This window comes from Topomyia yanbarensis, chromosome 2, assembly GCF_030247195.1.
Source record: "Topomyia yanbarensis strain Yona2022 chromosome 2, ASM3024719v1, whole genome shotgun sequence".
NCBI lineage: Eukaryota > Metazoa > Arthropoda > Insecta > Diptera > Culicidae > Topomyia > Topomyia yanbarensis.
In genome coordinates this window covers 1,830,049-1,853,049 of record NC_080671.1, presented here as the reverse complement: position 1 = coordinate 1,853,049, position 23,001 = coordinate 1,830,049, and the positions used below count along the sequence as shown (strand labels likewise).

The following is a 23,001-nucleotide window of genomic DNA, read 5'->3' as shown; positions in this document are numbered from 1 at the left end:
ATTAACTTTGCTGAATAATCGACAATTGAAACAACCAAATTGATTGCGTAATTCCCGTATTTACAGTAATCCAGTTAGATATTTTCATAATTTCAATGGTTAATACCCAACAAAGTGAATCTGTCAATTGGAATAAGTCCAAATTGCCGAGCCTTCAGTATTCTAGATTATTGAACCTTCCATTGGTGCAAATTTAAGCAAATTAATCAAAATTTTGCTGATACTCAGCGATTAAACTACCAGTTTAGTTAATTGATGAATTAAATTTTTAGCGAAAGACAAAGCTACGATAAGAACAAAAGAAAACTGCTGCAGTTGTCGTTCTGATTAATATAATCCAACTTTTAACATTTGTGGATTCCTATACTCTTGATTTTTGTGCCGTGTATTATAAATTTTTGCATCTTTTGCCGATATTTAAACAGCATATCTCAGCATACAATTTTTTGTTGAGATCATTTTAAAAGTAAAGTTTGATAGCTGCGACTTGAAAAATATTTCGGAGAAAAAAAAGTAAACAAATGTCACTTTGCTGAGACGTCAAGTTCTAAATTTGCTAACTGCAGAGCTATGCGCAAATTGTGAAGATAAAATGAATGTGTAAACCAGGTAATTAAACTGGAGCATTTTTTATCAACCCATCAAGACGATTAGATTTTTTGACAAGCATAGATGTCAACTGACTGTCTCAAAGTCCGCGTTTCTACAAGTGATCTTCCTTGTTATCTCTCATGGGCTTATGAATTACATTTGAAATCAAATAAATTAACAAAATCGCATTTCTTCTTATGCTTCTAAATATGCCCCAACCCCATCGAACGTTCTGTCCAGCACCAACAAAAAACCTGCTCTCATTGGCACCCATTCGCAGCCAGACCGGATATCTTCTTATCTTCTTATGCTGCCCTCAAGAGATCTCCGAAAAATACACACTCAACCATCGATCGTTTTCCCATTTTTTCCCCCTTGTTCCGTGGTCGACTTCTAGTCCCCGGCGTTGAATATTTATATTATCCCTTTTTTGTTTCCATTTCCCGAGAGCTGTTATCTGTTCGCTATCGACGACGACAACGACGACGACTAAAATAAATTCGCATTTTTAATTTTCACAAACCGTGGAAGATGCGACAACGGCGATGATGATGATGATGATGATGATGATGATGACGATGATGATGAAACGGTATCCTTCGAAGTCTCACACTCGCAGACATTATCCATCATCGCAGCATCACTGCCGCAAACCAGCAAAATGCCTAAACTCAATAAATAGATGGGCATCGGCGCGATGTGACGGAACCTGGGAGACTTCAACGAGCGAACAGAGAACAGCGGTGCACCGGCCAAGGCAATAATAACATCCAGAACGTGTTACACGTCGCAAAATCGAATTGCATACATTTTCATAAATTATCTTTTTTCTCTTATTTTAACTGCTCCATTTTTTCCTCTTGCTTTACCTTTTTTTCTCTTATTTCCTCGGCACAGAAAAAGTCGAAACACCAGACATAGTTTTTTCTCCTGTTCTCTTCCTTATTGCTTCCGATCTCAGTCAAAAGCACCTCACAGAGCTTCCAAAACAATTTCAACGATTTTTCACTAAATTCTTTCGTATTGTAATTTATCTCTTCACTTGCTTTGCCTTCAATCACTTCTGCCTCTTTCCCGATGGCTGCATCGATTTTTCTTCGACAACAAATCAGCAGTCAGTTTGGATTAGTTTCTTTAAAAAAAACTCTTATCAAACAAGTTAAATAGGTACACTTTGCAAAACACATAGCCACTCTTCTGCGTCTATCGTCTTTCGAACGAAAAAAAAATTCGCACTGGCACATTCAAAAGGCCCCCGAAAGCACGGCACTTTTTTCACTAGCTGGCAGCAGCAACGTTCCCCCGTTCCAGAGCTCTAAAAGAGGACCTCCCTTATGTATCCTCCCGTCACCCTTCACGTTGCTCGTGGTTCGAAACACGCACGTCTTGCGCGCCTCCAACGTTGGCACATTAAGAGGAATCCTCTTCAACTTTGTCTTCTTTTTCTTGTTGTGGTTGTTCTTAGTGTCGTTTGGTTTACTCCCCGTCGAGGCGGGTCGCGACGCGCGGTCCCGGGGCCTCTCTATGACGGGTCTCGGTCCGGCGCACAGTTCTATTTTCGGGAAAGGGCCTAGGCACTTCCGTCCGTACAATCTCACGATCAGTCCGATACTGAGCGAAATGTTGAGCGGACAAGTAAAAAAGTGTACCAACGATGATGGCTGCAGGATTTACGCTCTTGCTCTCTCTCTCTCTATATGCCGCAATCTACCGGACTGAGTCTGTTTCATCCTGCATATAGGAAAAGAAACCTTTCGGCGAGGAATCTTGAGAGATCAACATGGCCAACATGAACCTACAGCAAACATATATCCTTCTGGAACAGTGTTAGTGTCATGTTCATAAACGACGATCGCGAGCCGCGATCACTAAACCGCATGAACCGATTGAGTCTGTTTGCGTGTGATTCCGCGAGGAAATTCCTCAGCATTCTTGTTATTGCATGATCAAGTATCAGGTGTGTGTGGTGGTAATGTTTATGCGTAGAACATTATCTTCACGCCTGTATGAGCTTGAGAGTGAAAGCTTTCCGGTACAACCAGCGCGAGAGGGGCCACAAATGCTCACGGCTTGCTTTGGTTTATGCTGCTCCTCTCCGTGTGCATATTTCTACCGTCGAGAGAAACGTTAGCGTTATATTTGATCAGTGCGGATGCTTTTGTCTTTCTCATATTTTTATGAAAAGGCAAAGTTTACTTTGATTCATGTGTCAAGGGAAATTGGGATTTCAATGTTATTCATCCCTATATTACGATGATGATCTAGATCTTGCCATATTCGTATTGATGCCCAACTTACCACATTGAATATGTGAGTTAGAGCCAGCGTTACCAATGATTCAGATTTTTCTTAACTAGTTCCAGCCTAGTTGAAGTTGTTTGTTATACTGGATATACATACTCAGATACAATAAAAAACACCGAGCTTAATTTTGCTGCCAGATTCGATTTACTTCAACTATCTCAAATATTTTTGTTATTTAATTTTGTGTCCGACAATTCGACAGATTCATACTACATACATTCATATACACACAAATATTTTTTAACGAAGCTCGGTGAACTTCTGCCGATATTTGAAAAACCAAACGCTCCGTAAGACTCTCGGCAAACTTTGATATATTGTTAATCTCGGTATGCAAATGTTGACAGTGAATATGCTTTTGTCGAGATTTCCAGCACTTTGAAACAAAAAAACAGCCGAGATTTGCGGCATTTTGTCACAAAAAATAATTTCTTTATACATGCAAACAAAAATTTGCTATATTTATGTAAATTGATATTTCAGTTAATAATACTATATGAACATGAGCATGATGACCGTACAATTCATAGTGTATACTCTGTGATTGACCAAAAGAAGTGAAATTGCACAGAGAATCAATGAATGGGGCCTGGGAGTAGCTATCCTTTCTCAATGTTCATGTTTCGAAAATTTTGTACTTTGAAATGCCAATAATGGCGCCGGTCACGCCCTTTCCGTCATCGGGGAAGGAAAAAATATTAGTTTGTTATGGAGACCATGCATACCTCTGCATCTCCCCGTTTGCCACGGGAAGTAGTTTCTGTTAGTAGGATGGGGTAAAGAGTTACACAAATCTGGATGCACTTTGATAAATGACACAATCTACGCAACTCTCAGAATTATCATGTGTTTATTGCTCTGGGCAGCCGGCTGCCAAGAATTTATGATAGATTTATCGTTTGATGAATTAATTTGGAAATGCTCGGTTTGTAAAAACAAGTAACTTCAGCTCCGGACTGCTGACAGTCGGGAGTGAAGTTTATGTTTGCCCGTGCGCAAGGGGAGGGTTTTAGGGGTTCAAACCCCTCCCATGAGGATTTTGAATTACTTTTAAAAAAATATGTACTTCCTGTTCGTTTTGGCACAAAAATGCTATTTGAGTTCGGTCCCTTTAGGAACAAGTCGTTGAAGAAACTGAGAAAGAAGCTATTCAATAAATGGTAGATGATTTTCTAAGTATATATTATATTTTACGAATATGAAAACAAAATAAAACTGTTTAGTGAAATTTTATACAAACCGCGAGCCGCTCGAGAAGATCTTCACGGGCGAACAGGCCCGACGAGAGGGAGAGGGGGGTCAGGGGGGCAACTACACTTGGGCCCGTGTCTGTTTTGGGGGCCCGCATTTTTAACTGAATTAAATTTATTTTAATTTAATTGTTGAAGTTTATTGTTTCTGTTGACACTGCAAATATATTACAATCAAATACGTTCCAATAGTTTTCTGAAGTAGGAGAACGTAACCCAATTAGATTCATTTAACAGTGCAATTGAACTATTCTGGTTTCATTTATCGCAAGTGTTTTTCAAAGTGTGCAGTATGAAGTGGTATACAATTTATCATATTCCTAGCTAACTGTTACTAATAAAAGTTGGATATTTTCGGAATGGGGTTGATGAGTAGATGACGAAAATCAATGTATGAAGCCATTTTGAAAACCAAGATGGCGAATTCCAGTTAAGACATCATTATAACATAACATATATTTTCCCACCTACCTAACATAACCTAACATAGTTTTCGAAATAAGATAATCATAGAATAGATATAGGTATAGTGATTTGTGATGCGAATGATATGATTATAGAAAACTTTTCTCAGCCAGAAGACGCTATATTGGCCTTCAAAAGGGCATCGCTCATCTACTCGCCAAACCCGCTTAAAAATACCCTCATAGTTTATACAGATATTGTTCGAAATAGCTCCAAGCTACCGTTTCTATCATCTACTCGTCAAGCCCTTTTGAAAAATTCCCAAATTGTTAGGGTTATCGAGATTATTGTTCAATCGGAAGTCTCCATCCTGGATTTCAAAAAGGTACCAAATATCCATTTTCATCATGTACTTGTCAAGCCCGTTCCGGAAATACCCATATTGTTAGGGTTATTGATAATGTTGCTCAACCTACGAATTTTAATAAGAATGTGAAGCGAACTTTTTTTACGATCTAAATCCCAAAAAACGAACTAATTCAATTTACGAACCCTTGGCTTGATTCGTAAATGAAGGTTGCAGTGTACACATTTTATGCAGAAACAAATGGGAATTTAACTAGATACTTATTCTACCCATTAGTTTTCACCAAAAGTTGAAACTCTTTCTGTCACAACTCTCTGTCTCAGTCTTTTAACAGCAGATTTCGCTGTTGGATCCCAGTCATCGCATTCGGAATGTTTTCTCTGAATGTCAGCGCAAATGAACAACTGATTCCAAAACCGATTTTACCAAATTCAGAAACCGATTAAGAAAATTCGTTCAGGTCATAGTGACAACTGCAATAGCTGCATCCAGTACCTCAAAATCCATAACATATACCAACAACAAGAAACAAGGCAGCATCAGTGGTGCGAAATTTCACATTCAGTTGCCTGTTTCTGATTAATTTGCTGAAACCAATATTCAGATTCAACGCTTCCCTCATTCATTCACTTCCAAACTGACTGAAATTTTATGAAGAATCGAATAGTTGAGTGCAGAGGAAATATAAATTCATTCACCAACCAAAGCATTCATTTGTTATTACATGGACAGTTTGAAGATATTTTCGAGCATAACTGAACTGCGTAATTTATATCTGGTGCACTTTTGCTTGATAATCCCTCTCAGAGCTCGTCGCTGTTGTGCTATCTTATGACAAACGCCATTTTAGGGTAAACTGAGTTAGATATGCCACATTACTTGTCAAAGTGGCGTTTACAGAATTTTGACAACCTGCTTGGTTACTGAGATATAGCGAGAAACGTGCTGAGAAATTTTTAATTTTTTGCTTCAAATGACTGTGTCTAGGGATTGGCTCAAATTATCTTGATGTAAAAGATGTTTTTATATGTAAAACTATCTGAGAAACACAATGGCATAATCATTTTCAAAACAAAAATGCACGAATTGTGAGAAAAATGCAATTTAAGTTTTAAACTGGAAATATAGCATATTTCGCAACACTGTAACCAAAAATAACTATTTTTTCTAGATTCCCTCACTCATTTCCTTCAAAATGCATCTCATCGAATGTTCATAGACCAAATGAAGCCAAAGATATGAGTAAAAGTTAATAATTGCTGATTTTTTTCTATGGAAAATTTTCCATGCACGATTATGACACGATATACAAATTTTGTCATCAATACACACCTATGACACGTGTGAGTGTGACTTTTGTTTATATTTATAGTGAAAACTCGCAACATAGTCAGCCGATCTTCGTAATATTTGAGAGATTAATACAGTATAGATACAAGCATCAATTGCCTTCTTTGAATTGTTTGTGCAATTTCGAAGTTTCAAGATATTCAATCTCAAACTTTAAAAATCGTTTTTCTCGAAATGTGCTAAATGGCGCTTGTCATAAGATAGCACAACAGCGACGAGCTAGCATTGAAACAAGATTCAGTTTGCTCCTGAAACCGAACATATACGAACATGAATGCGTTGTACCGAAAAGCGAAGGACGAGGGAAACAAGCCAAACATTCGATTCATCGCGGCGGGCATGAATTGAATTTTGTTTCTCTTTCAAGCTCACGAAGGGATGTCAATTTTTCTAAGCTCTGATTCTGGGCAGCATTAACGTGCGTCAAGGGAGCATGAATGATGGCGATATGGACTGTATGGCAATGCCACAAAAAAGCAATGGCAAATCGGACGCAAGTCATTCTAATGGCTAGCCACAAATATTCCTTGATTAATTTTTATTTTTTCTATCTATTACATGTTTAAAATACTGACGACTCTGTTAAGCTAACGCGTTGAATCGTGTCAAATAAACAATTTTCATAACAAATAGTTTAATTGAAACGGTTGCATCCGTATAGTTTTTCTAATCGATATTGAAATAAGAAGTCATATATGGTAGGGCGCGTCAGTACTTCAAACCCCGGAGCCCGGCGCGGCTCTCGACGTCCCTGGGGCGAAGCCATCCGCGTTGAAAAAGAATAGAATAAAAAAGCAACGGATTTGCTTCTTCATTGGTTGTTATATGTAGCTTTGGCTCGCGTGTGTTCGCAGTACCAGGTTGCTATACCTCATTTTCTAAGCAAACAGAATGCGTCACCACTGAAGAAAGATTTCTTGTGAATGAACGGTTCGTGATACGATTTACCCATACTTGGTTGTGAGTAGACCAGTTACGCCGCAAAGTTCGATCAGCGGGCTAGCAACGGGAGCTCAGGAGGACAAACTGAATAATCCTTTTTGATAACAGAAATTTACTCAATTTGTTAAGCTGAGTCGATTGGTACATAAGACTTGGCCCTCAAGACTACGGAAAAAATTAGGGATTTCTATACCTTTCTTTTCCAAGAAACGGGAAAAACCAAACCCTCCCCTTGGGAGTATTCTGCGCACGGGCCTGCCCTATAATAATATTGGAAGTATATTGAGAACCTATAATTTTAAAAATCCTGGGAATTGGTGCAAATTGTGGTCATTGGATCTTGTAACTGATCTCCTGACCGAGGTTCCATAGTTGACAAATTATCATGAGCTCATTTTTGTTTATGTTTATAAATTTAAACGTGCTCTCCGAAAAATTGCACACAATTCAATATTTACAAAATATGTATTTTTCAAGAATGCGCCGGGTTGAAACAAAACTCAGTGTGATTAACAACGACAATAATATTTTGGAAAGTTAAAGGAAAATGATGAACGTTTTCCGTTTGTCAGGAACGGTTTTCATGAGGATTTTTTTGTATTCCTACGTTTTATTAAGAGCAAAACCGGTTTAAGTACCAGTCAGAGCAGAAATGAGATAAAAAAAACCTTGGCGCAAAAATGGGTTAAAAAGATATACCACTTTTGCCCTGAGAGGAAAAATATTCCATTTTTATCCTAAGAATGCACAGTAGGGTGGGACAAAAAATAGATTCCAGCTCCGAGCAACTTTTTGGGTACCATTTGGGTCCAAGAACATCTGTGCAAATTCTTAGCTTGATCCCTGAAACTATATTTTTGCGCCCACTGTTTAAAGTTTACATGGGATTTTATATGGGAAAATGAACTTTCACAAAATAATTCCTCCAGGAGTCGCCCATTGCTTCCTAAAAACAAACCGTTATGTGGTTTTTGTAGAAAATTTAACAAAGAAACAAAGCCTCAAAAACTACGAAACGATCTGACGCTTAAGAAAAAAGTTATTAAACTGAAACCAATTGATGCTCTGACGATTGATAAAATTTTCATTTTTTCTAGCACCACTGTTGTCCAATTATATGCAATTTTGTTTTGATCTTCTCTTAATGTGTCTAAATCATTTATCTATACTATTTGACCACTTTGCAGGAAATTTGAGAGATAAATTCAGTATTCTTTTGTACATAATTAGAGAAAATTAAAGATTTTGTATATAATTCGACCGTCAGCAGCAGTGATGCTATGAAAAGTAAAATTTTCATTAATCTTCAGGGCATCAATCGGTTTTTGCTTAATAACTTTTTCCACAAGCATCAGATCGTTTCGTGGTCTTCTAGACTCTGTTTCCTTGACACATTTCCTATAAAAATCCGACATCTATTAATTTTTAGGAGGTAACGGGCGACTCTTGGAAGAATTAATTTGCAAAAGACGTTTTCCCCATACGAAATCCCATATAAACTTTAAGCCGTGGGCGCAAAAATATAGTTTCACCGATCGAACTAAAAATTTGCACAGTTGCTCTGGGAGCTAAATGGGACCCAAAAAGTTACTCGGAGCGAAATTTAATTTTTTTTTCATATAACCATGTCCCACTCTAATGCACAGTGGTCCAGGAAGCGAAATTAGCGGGAAACAATTGTTAACGCATTCATCTTTAGGTTTAGAGATTTGGTGTCTTAGAAACATTTATTGTGCGTGACAAACTGCATCTTTTGGCTGAAACGGTTTTGGGGTGGCCCTTAAAATGTTAAAGTTGTAGACATTATTTCAAATTATAGTTCAGAGAGAATGATACTTTCTTCTTCAATATTCTAGAACAATCAATTCTGAGCAACTTTGTTGAAGATACTAACTTTGTATCTCAAACCGTTTTCATTTTATAGTGAGTTCAATATCATAACTTAGGGTGTCTCTCAAAAAAGCAGTTTTCTCCGCACAGTTTTTCAATATGGTTTTTCTCACAAAAGTACCCTTCAGTGTACTTTTAAAGCATGATTAGAAGCAACTTTTTCTGAAGAAAGAATAATTTTATCTTGTCTGGTTCAAAAGTTATACTTAATTTTCACTTAAAAATACACCCTTTTCAAATATCGCTATCTCAAAAGGGGGCAAACGAAAATTGATAATTTTGATTGCATTTGAAAGGCTGTACTTTTGCCTACAATATATTGAAAAATTAGAGAACGCTTTTTTGTTTTTCTCAAATAAATCAAATTTAAGTAAAAGCATTTTTAATTCTACAGCGCTCATATTAAAAAATATTTGTTTTACGCTGATTCTGTGAATTCTTATAAAAACTTTTCAAGGATCACACACATTTGCAGGCTTTTCATCATGCAGATAGGGTAAAGACCACCAATCACCAATGACTTGACCTATAATTTGCTTCCAATTATTGCCAAGATTGCCCAAAATCTACACAAATTTACAATCGATTTCGTTCATTTGCAGGAACGGTTTTAGCAGGTAGCAGTATCAAGATCTGCAATCTACTAACCTCAAACCAAAAAACAAAATTGACCTTCATATAACAGTGTTGTTCAAGTAAAAATAAAATCTGATATCCTTCTGTTATATCAACGTAACAAATTATTCAACATAGTTTTTAATACTTTTAAATGAAATAAGAGAATCATTCAAGTACTTTAAAACGACTGTCGTAGATTTGGTAGACCACTCTGCAAAGCGATTAATTGAGAACATCAAGTGTACTGAAACCCAGAAACTATGCATGATTTTGATTATCAAATGGGGAACTGATGAGAGTTCGACTCATTACAGCTAAGATGTTTGGTAACGAGTTCCAGTATTACACAGTATTGTGGTTTTTAAATCATCAAACTAATCTTCTACTACAAAAAATAATGGGTATGATCAAAGATTCATCGACGAAGATGAAAACAGAGAATTGCGCGAATGCAACAATTCCTATATACAGTATGTATAAAATTAAAGACACCCCTTTATCGTTTCAGTAGTTTTGGTCATAGGAAAGGTTTGTTGTATTGTACGATGAGCATTCTTTTAAAATTTTTGATTTACCGTTTCACAGCCAACAAATAAAAAACTGAATAAGTTAGTCGTCGTAATAAAGTGTGGCAGTCTAGTAGTGGTAATGGAATTAAATAGAAAAGAACGAGAGTGTCTTTAATTATTTTACATACTGTACACTTAGGCTTCTTTATGTAGGGGATGCGCGCATAAAAACCGCCTAAAAAGACTTCAGTGTATATTTGCATTTTCGATAGCTCCATTATGTTTGTTGGTGGTATGGTAGGGTGGAAGTAAGAGGAAAGCGATTCTAGTTTCTATTGCACTCGTATACTCGTTCTCAGGAATAAAGCAAATATATTGACCCCAACGCATTGAGCATAATTTATATGCATTTCAACGATTGTACATAGGTCGAGTAATTAATGATAGAGTGCGCCACCCTAACGAGTGAGCCCAAAATAGGATCTTCACCCTGTTTGCAATATGAAAAGCCTGCAAATGTATGTGATCCTTGAAAAGTCATGACAAGAATTCACAGAATCCGCGTAAAACAAATATTTTTTAACCCATTCATGCCCATGTTGTTTGTGGACAACAACGTTTTTAAACAGCTATAACTTTTGTTTGAGACAAGATTTCTTCACAAAAACAATAAGGCTAATAAATGTGACTATTGATCTTCATTTGAGTACTAAAAGTTGCAAGGATCAGCTCTAGAACTGAAGTTATTGCAATTAGTCTGATTGGATTCCGATGTAGCAGTGCTGCCAGGAACAGTTTATGTTGACGACAGAAAATGAATTTTTCATATATCTTTGTTACGTAGCAATATTTTCGAAAACTAATAAAACTTGTCATTTTAGACTGTCTTTGGGTACCTTTTCCACATAATTGGACTATTGTAAATATTCTAGAAGGGTTGCATTGAGCATTAGAAGGTAAAAATTGAGCAGCTTCTAGCACTGCAAGGGAAGCACCTATCTTTATGAAAAAAGGCTTTTCGTGTTTCTTGATCCCACTGTTTTCAAGGAAAAACAGTTTTGAAAACATACATGCACTAGACAAAAGTTGGGCATGAAAGGGTTAATATGAACGCTGTAGGATTATACGCAAAAATGCGTTTACTTAAATTTGATTTATTTGAGAAAGACAAAAAAGCGTTCTCCAATTTTTCAATATATTGTAGGCAAAAGTGCAGCCTTTCAAATGCAATCAAAATTATCAATTTTCGTTTTTCCCCTTTTGAAATATCAACATTTGAAAAGAGCGTATTTTTAAGTGAAAATTAAGTATAACTTTTGAACCAGACAAGATAAAATTTTTCTTTCTTCAACAAAAGTTGCCTCGAATCATGCTCTAAAAGTACACTGAAGGGTACTTTTGTGAGAAAAACCATATTAAAAAACTGTGCGGAGAAAACTACTTTTTTGAGAGACACCCTAAGTTATGATATGGAACTCACTATAAAATGAAAACGGTTTGAGATACAAAGTTAGTATCTTCAACAAAGTTGCTCAGAATTGATTGTTCTAGAATATTGCAGAAGAAAGTATCATTCTCTCTGAACTATAATTTGAAATAATGTCTACAACTTTAACATTTTAAGAGCCACCCCAAAACCGTTTCAGCCAAAAGATGCAGTTTGTCACGCACAATAAATGTTTCTAAGACACCAAATCTCTAAACCTAAAGATGAATGCGTTAACAATTGTTTCCCGCTAATTTCGCTTCCTGGACCACTGTGGAATGGTGTCAGAAATTATTTATCAAAAATCAATGAAACAATCATCAACGTGGAAGTTATTTGAAAGTATCGTATCCAAAATTCTCGAAAAAAGGTATCTAAAATTGACGATTACCGCCATTTTGAAATCCAAGATGGCGAATTCCGGTTACCACCAAATAGCGAGAACCAGTATCAATTAAGATGTCATTTAAAAGGGGGTGGTCAGCAGATACCGAAAATTGACAATTACCGCCATTTTGAAATCCAAGGAAGCGTCTTCCGGTTACCACAAAATAGTAAGAACCACCATCAATATGGGTGTAATTTAAAAGGGGGTGGTCAGGACACCGAAAATTGACGATTACCGCCATTTTGAAATCCAAGATGGCGGCCTCCGGTTATCGGAAAATAGTGAGAACCATCATCGGTAGGAGTGTCATTTGGAAAGGACTGGTTAGTAGGCACAGAAAATTGATGTTTAGTGCCATTTCCAAATCCAAGATTGCGACTTCCGGTTACCAAAAATAGTGAAAATATGGGTATCATTTGGAAGAGAGTGAACAGTACGTAACGATTCCTAGTATACAGGGTGTTTCATGGCTAGCGTTACGATCTTACTAACACTATGGATCCATTCTGATTGGGGTTCGGACATAGGACCAGAGTTCAAAATAATCGAAGCTCTTCTATGAGTACTGAAAATAAACCTGATGCGACTCGTGAATAGATAGAATATTCATTCAAAAATCCATGTTATTCATTTAGTTGACTATCGTACAATAATATTCATTTCACTTATTCTCCAAGTAAATGTTTTCAAATATTGCTAAAACATAAAATATTAATTATCATCGCTTATATTGTGCCAAGGCCTACTTTAATGCGTTTTATTCGTTGTTGCATGTTCGCCTCGTACAATAATCGGAGATGACTGAAAATCTACATTGAATGAATGAGCAGTTGATTCGTTTAACGTTTTCAGTTTCGCCACTGAATATTGAAAATGAATGCGGCTGAATATGATCAATTTTCATTCAATGAATTTGAAATTTTTTAACTCTGCATAGGAGGACATGATATGATATGAATAGATAACGTTTCGTGTACAAGGTGGGTTTAGGGCCAAGTTCTCGTTGGAGGTACCCTGGACTTGACGATGAGCCCAGGTTCGGAACTCTTTTTAACTTGGAGTGTCCCATGCCAGGACTGCCGAAGATAACAAAATACCAAAAGATCTTTGGAGGCCCTTCGCGATAAACCCCGCATATCTACGTCTGCGATCTCAAATGTCGGCCCTAGCAACATAGGTCAATGCGTTCAGTTGGACTAATAAAAAATAACGCTCATAGCCACTAGACAACACGTTCTATGGCGCCACGACCGAAAACTAGTGATACCGGGGAACTCACTCGCTTCTAGCATCTGAACCGAATACTGAAAATTAAGTATCATTCACGGTCCACGCGATCATTCAAGAACACCGGCGAAAATGTAAATGGGCTCGCAGTTAAAAAATCAAATGTATACAAGCGAAGTTACACGCTAGCACCCGCGAGATACGAAACCCAACATAATCGAATATGTTAACTTACAAAGGCTCGATCCCCTAGTCATTATACACATAGGTGGACATGTAATCACGATCATCAACGATCAACTACGCCCATGATTTCAAAAACAGAAAAATGTCTCAATGATTTAGTGAACGCTATTGCACTTGTAATCTCACATGGTCTCAACGAACAAATAAACGCTTATTCCCACGCGACCGTAAAGTTCCTACGCCCGCATATCTGAACCGTACACTCAATATCACAATCAGAAGCACGGCCCGCTGCAATTGGTCTTAAGTAGTCTTTTAGAGGGAGATATTTCTTGTCTCGTCTGCAAGTGTAGTGAGCGCTTCCGAGAACCCAGCTCTATAGCTTCAGTAGGACAATTCTAAAAAAATAAACCGGTGTCAAAGCCGAACTTATTTTTTCCTACCCATACTACCAAGTGTTTATTTTCATATCAGTAGCGTCTGGCTCAAATGGCACGTTCCCTTCGTCTTTTCACTGCCTCCTTTGTTACTAAATACACAAAAAACAAAGCAATAAAGCCAAAGCCCCATCTTGTCACATCAAATTTAAAGTCCATGAAAATAAAAAAGCCCCCTCTTCTTTCGGTTCTACAAAAACAAATTGCAAAAATGGCGACTTTCGTTTTGCTATCTAATCCTAATCTCCTTTTTTATTTGCACTCAGTAACTATCAATAACACCAGCTCAACCTGCTGCTGGGGAGAATTAGTTCTAGTATTAAAATTATCAGTGTTACATTATACAGAGTGATTAAATATAGTTCGCCATACAATCGAAAAGTTAGAGTCGCAGTTCACGTTATTGGATGATAAGCGACCAAATCGACCACATGCAGTACGCAGAGAAGAGATCATAGCGGCAGTAGCCGAGAGTACGCGATGATCGCGAAGAATCGGTTTGACACCGTTCTCAATAACTTGGCTTGTCGTATCCAACAATATGGCGTATTTTACGGAAGAGTCTTGGTAAAAAGCATATCAACAGACTAGGTACTGCGCAAACATGAATCTAGCAGTCTTGACAAAATTTGGTTGCAATAAGACAGCACCACGTGCCACACAAGTAATGAAACATTGGAATAATTGCGGGAGAAATGTTTAATTTCGCATGGACCTGTCAGTTGATCGCATAGATCGAGCGATATCACATCTATAGACTTTGTTCTATGGGGCTATGTGAAGTCAAAAGCCTGTGGATAAGCCTGCAACGATTGAAACATTGGAAGTCAATATTACTCGAGTAATTAGCCAGATACCAGCTGCTCGAACTCGTTTTTAAAAATTGAACCACCTCACACGCTGCTATGGTCAAAATTTATTAGAAATTGTTTACAAACAAAAAATGGCAAAGTATGTTATTTCGAGCGAAAATATAGATTCCCGATTTAATTCATTTTTTAATGTTTTTTTCCTAGTTGCACAAAAAAAACTTCATGTTCATCCCTGCTGAACTTTCAAAATTCGACTGAACCTGAGTGTATGTGCTGAATACCCTTTTTGAAAGCAAAGTTCTAAACGTGTTTCACATGAGGCAACAAATAGAAAAACAGTGTAATGTTTCAGTATCATTTGTGCTTTGAAATTTCTACATAAAATATTATGCTACTGAACATGCCCTAAGGAATTTGGTAGGTATTAATGCTTCCAAACCTGATATATAAATTAAAGCCATTCAGTTCTTTCTTTCGGTCAGATGGCATTACTTTTTGCTTGACTACCAAGGATCGCTTCGGATTAATGGTGAAAATGTGTGATCGTCCTGAAAAGGACAGTTTTTACAGCAATATGCATTTCATTTGCGAGTTTCAGTGTTCGATTTATGCTTTCTTTTCAGTCTTCTTGGGCAGCACTACTGATTGGATGTTTTGCAACACACCACCTTGAGCAAGGGTTACTTGTTTGTTCAACTTTTCGATGTTACGAATCGCCAGCTGTTGAAGACGTGGGATAATTCGTCTTTTTGTTGTCACGGGCAGCATTTCCTTCCAATTTCAACACTTTAACAGCAAGGTATTCCATTACAGCTACTAAGTAAACGACCCTCCGACGCGTTCAACACAATTTGCTTGTGTATCGACCAACGAAGGGGAGGAGCTACGAAGAACACATATTGAAGACAACACAAAAAAGGACGAGCTTACATTGTGCTGTAGTCATGTATAAAAACTTAGCATGCTGCTGCTCAATATCAGTTTGTGTGTGTCGTCGTACCATATACGTCGGTCGATCCAAATGTTTCCGAACATTGTTAAAGGAGACAAGAAGAAGCGGCCGTCCGTTTGTAGCTGTCAGAAAAGTTCACCAAGCACGCCATCTCAGATGGCACAAAACACTAGCTCCAACTAAATTCCGAATACTGCCCAAACAAAAGGCCCTTTTCAGGGCCATCATTTATCAACAAAGAATCGAATTGAAGTTTTGTTATTACAAGCATCAGAAAGTGGCTTGCCAAGAGCGTTGGATAGTAAGTGAGCCCCTTGTGAACAATATCGTCGGCATGACGTAGAATGGCACGAATTAAAAAGTTATCATTTGTGTGATTTGTTAACAGTTTCGTTTAATGATTCAATTTACAATAACATTCATTAAATGCTCTTTTTAGGATTACCAAATAGATATATATGTTCGAATATTTTAGATTTCGATGTACGTGTGTCGATATTTCGGCATTTCCATTAGAAATAACGAAATATCTGCTTCTAAATATCTTTTAATACAACCTATCAGAAGATAGTCAAAATTGTAGCATTTGTATAACCAGTCTAAAGTGTATTCTACTTCACTCCGGTTATGTCTCTGACATTACCCACCCATCTTTTTTTTTTCATACGTTTATTTGACACGGCATTTGCAAAAGCTTTTTACGCGTTTCTTTTTTCACATAGCACGTTACAAAAATCCTTAAGACTAATTTGTCTAAAACTAACACAGAAATCACTTTATTGTTTGCTTTTTTTCCTTACATTGTTGTATTTCATAATGATCTAGCATTTTCGGGTGCATTTATTTACTTTTTTCTGTTATTGTCTAAACTTCAAAAGTGAATATTCTAGGACACTTTAATTGGTGAATGATTAGCCTTGGATGAGAGTATGAGGAGATGAATTTAATTAAATTTTGACAGACGCTGTTTTAGAAAATGATAGATAAGTTCCATGTATCCAGCTTTTTACGTGCCATAATGGCGATCTAAATTGTTCAGTTCGTAATACGTTTAATTGCCCTTTTTCGACAATAACCGTTTACGCCAGCTTGACAGCAACGCCCAGTTGAAGATGACTTAATCTCGCTGGGCGGTTGACGTAAACGATTATTGTCGAAAAGGGGCCATTAAACGTATTACGAACTGAACAATTTAGACCGCCATTATGGCACGTAAAAAGCTGGATAGAGGATCCCGATACGCCAGGATGTCTCTAACAGGAACATGGATTGGTCTTCCTCGGACTTGTAAAGAATCTACTAATTGTGATCTGGCTTCACGATATTCAGTGCAGGACCAAACAACATGCTCAATATCGTGGTAACCCTCTCCACAAGCACAATGATTACCCTCAGCGAGCCCAATACGACGGAGATGCACATCTAAAGTATAATGATTGGACATGAGCCTAGACATCACACGGATGAAGTCCCGACTTACATCCAATCCTTTGAACCATGCCTTCGTTGATACTTTAGGGATAATTGAGTGTAGCCATCGTCCCAGATCTCCATTGTCCCAAGATGTTTGCCAACTAGCAAGCGTACTCTGTCGAGAAGCGCTATAAAATTCATTACCGTGTTGCCTGAGGTTGTGATGAATATACCATTTCTGATCTAACATAATATTTTAACCCACTTTTGCTCTGAGCAAAATTTTAACCCACTCTTGCTCTCAGCCTCTGATATTATTGTTATTATTCCAGAAAATAGATAAACTGTCGAAATTGTGAAATTTATTGAACGTGAGGAAGTAGTAGAGCTAGTACAACTTTTTTAAGCGGAAAGGTTGGAAAAGTTGTTATTTAGAAGTTGTAATTACGCAAATTTAAGAATATAGTTTTAAAACAGAAAATCTAGAAGCTACACTTTAACTATAACAAGGTGCAAAGATTTCGCGCGGGCTTCAAATTTTGCTCACAATCTAACGCAAAGTTAAAACAAATCTGAAATCACTTTGTTTCTAAAATTCATGATATATTTTTTGAAAATCTTGAGCGAAATTAGGATTTGGTGCAAAATACGAGCACTTCTGAATAGAAGAAAAAACAGTAATAAAGATACTACCTTTTTACATTTCTTATAAAACAAATGTATAGAATTCGCTCAAACTTTCAAGATTTTTTCCGAGGCCCGGAGGGCCGAGTCTTATATACCAATCGACTCAGCTCGACGATTTGGGACAATGTCTGTGTGTGTATGTAACGGACAAATTCTCATTCGTGTTTCTCAGCAATGGCTGAACCGATCTTATCCAAACCAATTTTAAATGAAAGACCTATAAAACAGTAAGAACGCTATTAATTTGTTTTTGATTCTGATGTTTAGTTTCCAAGATATGAATGTTTGAATGTGTAAAAATGTCGTTTTCGCAGTTTTTTAAAATTATCTGCCGAAATTGACAACATAGATTAACACTTTATATATTTTTAGGCAGCTTGTACGAATACCTTTCGAACAAGCTATAGATATTGAAATCGGACTATTATCAAAAGAAATATTTAACATTAAATGCGGACGAAAGATTTTTATCATTTCCCATTGCCAGAAATATGACCAAAAACATGTAATCTATTATTAACGCCAAAACGGCTTATTTTAGGTCAATAGTATCTTCGGAAAATTTAATGGAGGCAATATGCCCTTTCTTTTGGTATTATGCTTTTGCTGATTAATCCCCCTATGAATGAGATATTTTTACAAATTTTCTTGGAAGTGATTATAGCGAAATGATGCCTTCAGCAAATTTGTAGCTTTTACTTTTGCAAATAACTTTACTGAATACTTCAAATATCTATTTTGAATACTTTAAAAGTTATGGCTTGTTGTTTATTTATTACTCTTTGTCGCCTATTTATTGTTTAATAGTTTTATTTTTTATTTAACCGTGATTTTTTAATAAATAGTGACCATAGCTTCACAACGTAGTCTATTTTTCATGGCTTGCGGTGAGCACGATCTCTCGAATTGCTGAACTGAAAATTATGGAATAGAAATTAATTTTTAGTATTCTTTACAGATTTAACTCGCCGCGCAGATAGCTCTGAATTAGACTCGCTGATGCCCTAAGACGATTTCGCTAGATTTTCAGAGCACTGTGCACCCAGTGCAAGTGACGGAAGGTTATCGAAAAGTTTCGTGAAAATGAAAATTCCAGTAATGATGATGATTTTCCCAAACGGTTCGTTTTCGAGAGGTTTTTATTTGTTCTTTGGCATTAGGATTAGCGATAATAATTCAAATCAAGGATACTACTGGGAAGTCAATGTAAACATAAGACTTTTTTCATACATGCGAATTAGGGGTATTAAACCCAACAAATTAACCTAAAAATTTGGATTCTACGATATTGCTTTCTTAAACTACAGCAAAAAATACAACGGGCGAAACTATATTTTTTGTTTGTTTATTTAGGGTGACTATATGAGGCGAGTAAAAAACCAGGACAGTCGAAAGGGGACTCCCTCCCCCCGTTACCTATCAATCGACTGTGCCTTCTCCACAGGTTTTCGGCAGTTACAAAGATCTTGGGTCGGGCAGGCAGAGCTTCGGCAGTAAAAAAGTTTTGTGGGTCTGGAAGCTCTACCAGAAAATTTTCCGTGGGAATTCGATCACCGTGCTTTTTAGGATTTACACATACACGCAAAGTTCTTGCCACACCACCACCAGCGTTTCATGCTGTTGTTGGAGAAATCGGAAATCCTGAATTGAGCAAATGAGACGAATTATTATGAGATCGTCTGTGCAGGAACAGGCGAGGAGTTTTCAGTACTAAATACACATCATTGAAGCAAAGCAGAAACATCAACGGTCCCAAGTAGCCATGCCCATGCGCGAAGCCATGTAAATCACTTAGTCCGCTTTCACTCGGTTTATCGCTTTCGTCCATTTCGTCCTCTTGATGTTGTATGGGTTTTCACGATTGCCTGGTCTGAGTCGTTTATGGGACCAACGTGTCACGATCGTGTATTCGTATTTTTTGTCATTTACTGTCTTGTCGGGGGTGCTGGCAGTTGATTGGTAAGTAGCATAACAATGATCGGACACGCTATGTGTAGATTCTGTTGCTCCAGCATTCGTTGGTGGCTGAGTTGCACCTGGTTGTTGGTGATTTAGTTAATGTTGTTGGGTTTGCTCGCAGTTGATGTTGTTTCATTAGAGGATTTCGCACATGGCTTGGCACGTAGGGATCTATCCTTCATATGTGCACAGCGTGATTTGAGATTTGCTTACTCCTTCTATTTCGTATTGAATGTTCAGATATGAAGGAATAGGTTACGTAAATCGCATTCTTACGATACCATTGGATATGCCTGGAAAAAAGTTTCTCCAGGTTTCAAACTTTCACCGTTACGTACTTCGAAATCAATAGTGAATTTTTTGGTTGTACGCGGGGATAGATCGTACAGACGCACACCAGTCTTATCATCGTTAATCTAAACGGGTATCTTGATTCTAACATTGTCATGTGCAACGACGTGTTGCATTTTGTTTCCCATAGCCATACTTTTCGCCATGGCCAAAGTTTTAAATGCTATCAGTACCGCATTACGAGTATGCGCCTTTATAAATTGTTCCACTTCGCGAACACAAGATGCATTATTTTCCACACTGGTTTGGGACAACTGTTATTTTTCGATTGTTTTGCTGGCGCGGTACATATAAACAGCAGACTGTATGTAGAAACGTTCGTTTGATTCACTGCACTGTTAACAAGCAGCGCGATTATAGCTTCCGATCCGATTGAGATGGACTGATTAGGAACTGGTATTGATCCTAAAGGGGTTCCATAATTACCAGCTCGAGAGAGCGCTCAATAAGGTTATTCCACGACAGTTATTGTTGTTTTGCCATTTTCCTTTTTATGAAATGGATTTTCAGTAAAACGAAAAACTGCCACTTGCAAGAGAACTCTAGAAGAAGCAGAATCGCCAAAACTTCGATGTGTCTTCTTAGAGGTAGGCACAAAAGGAAATTTTTCGGATCCCGGAATCATTGTTTCATCGACATTGATAGCGACCAGAGTTTGGCCCACAACTGGAATCGGTTCGATTTGTTCGATTGCCAAATGTTGTTGCAAACAGACTACAGCTCATTCATATGATACGTACACAGGAACGCCTCTTTCTCTTTTCAATTTCCATGTAAAAAGTAAGTTGGAAAAAGAAATAACGAGGTGCTATCGAGAGATTAAAAAAGGCATCAGATGGTATAATTGAGAGATTCGAGTGTATTAGTTTATTAGAGTATTAGTTTAAGAAACCATCATTGGGGCCAAGGGGCCTGTTGGTGAAGGTAATAATCATAAACATATTATGTTTTGTTTGTCGTACTCTGGAGCAGAGTGAATAAAGCGAAAACTCAATAATTAGAAATATAACGGGTGCTCAATGTCAGTTCAATCGAAGATGGCGTCGAAACAGCAAGTACTCCGCGAGCGTGTTGTGCGGTTTTACAAAACACTTGGCCATTGTGAAAAAACTTTACGGTAGACCACTTTCGAGACGAAAACGTGCCCGTGAGTTCAGTTTACCAGATCATGGCAACCCTGAGCGTGGAGCGGAAGGCCAGTAGCGGTCGCCGGCGAAGATAATAGCGAAGAAGAAGAGGGAATCGTTGAAAAAGCTGTTCGACAACAAGGACGAAACGAGTTAGCGTGATGCCGGCCTTGATTCACCGAGCCCTCAAGATGGAGGACATCATCTGTCGGAAGAAGACTTGGTCCCCCGATGACACGGACGAGCAGATAGCGATCGTGAAATCGCAGTGCCGGTGGATGACGAACAACTACCGCGAGACGTCGTTCGTGCTGCTCTCGAACAGCCACATTCTAGGAAATGACAGCTACTATTCCAGCGACAAGTCGGCCACACACCCCTACGTAAAATATAAGTTTAAGCAGAAATGTAAAAGAAATGTTATGCTGTACATTGCCGTATCGGAGGGATTTCAACACCGTGGTTCAAGCCGAGCGGTCTGGCCATCAATCAACAAGTGTACCAGGAGGAGTGTCTTGAGAAAATTCTTCTGCCGTTCTTAAAGGCGCATCATACGGTTGGGAAGTACGTCTTCTGGGCGGACAAGACGTCTTCCCATTACGCCAAGAAGACGCTGAGCAGAAAAAGATACCGTACGTGCCGAATGAAAGAAACCCGACTAACTTGCTCCAGTGCCGTCCCTTTGTGGATTTTTGCGGCGCCCTCAATGCTTTAGTGTATAAAAATAATTGACGGGTCAAGGATACAAAGCAGTTGACCACCAGGATCCGGAAGAAGGAAGTCAGTGCTGTCCAGTACTCTTGTGAGAGCATCGCGACTAAATTGCGTCGTACGGCTGACCAGGGCCCCTTCTCCAATATTCAGTGACGTGTTTTTGTAGAATAAACATTATGTTTTTAATAAAAAAATATGAATTCGTTGAAGAATTTTTTATTTGTTTTTCAACTACATGACTGAAAAAACTTTTATTTTTATTGAACACCTGTTATTAGGCTTACAGAAGAAAAACCAGGACAAAACAATCTTTTGCCTGGACTTCCCAGGACACCAGAACAGTCAGTGAAAAACCAGGACTTGTCCTGGGAATCCAGGACGTATGGTCACCCTAGTTTATTTAAAGTTTCGCCTTCCACGCTCCATGCAAACAAACAGGGCCATACTTTTTTTTTGCTAGCAGTTTAGAGGCGAAACTGTTTTTTTCGTATTTTTTTAGGATTATCAAGCTGCTACCAGCTGTAAATAGTAACAATGATCGCTATTGAAAAAACCCGGACGAAATTGGTGGTGTAAAACGGTAGTTATTGTAAGGGCGTAAGGGCGATACTTCAATGCTGATAGGTGGGACCAAAAAAGTAAACAATCGCCAAAGGGGCGATACAATCATTTTGTCAAATTTCAATAGCAAAAACAAATTTTAATTTAATAATTTCAAATACTTCATGAAGTTTTGGGTTTCGATCACTCAATCATGCAATCTAGGATGTAAAAAACACAATAGTTCTTAAATAGGAAATAAAACAAAGTCTGGAAATATTCACTGTTGATTTTCTTTGAATGGTATCACTGCTAGTATCGCCCTTTTCAAGAAAAAGCGTTGATTTCTTAGTTCTCAGTCGCGTTGTAAATTTGAGTAAAGTATAAACTTGAAATCGATTCAAAAAAATTTCGATTTTTTTGGCTCAGTACAATATATAACCCCTTTAGGAAAATTCAGTTTTCCCACCACAATGCATTGGTTGAGGAATGCCAC

At 37.7% G+C, this 23,001-nt stretch overlaps 1 protein-coding gene across 2 annotated transcripts in view; it reads right to left on the bottom strand.

The window, feature by feature from the left end:
* LOC131683165 (cadherin-related tumor suppressor) overlaps positions 1-2,183 on the bottom strand; it is a 505,933-nt gene extending 503,750 nt beyond the window's left edge. For both annotated transcript variants that reach the window (XM_058964996.1, XM_058964997.1), the window contains exon 1: positions 1,461-2,183. The gene's annotated coding sequence lies outside the window, so the exon portion shown is untranslated. The remainder of the gene's footprint in view (positions 1-1,460) is intronic.
* Positions 2,184-23,001: the final 20,818 nt, after the last annotated feature.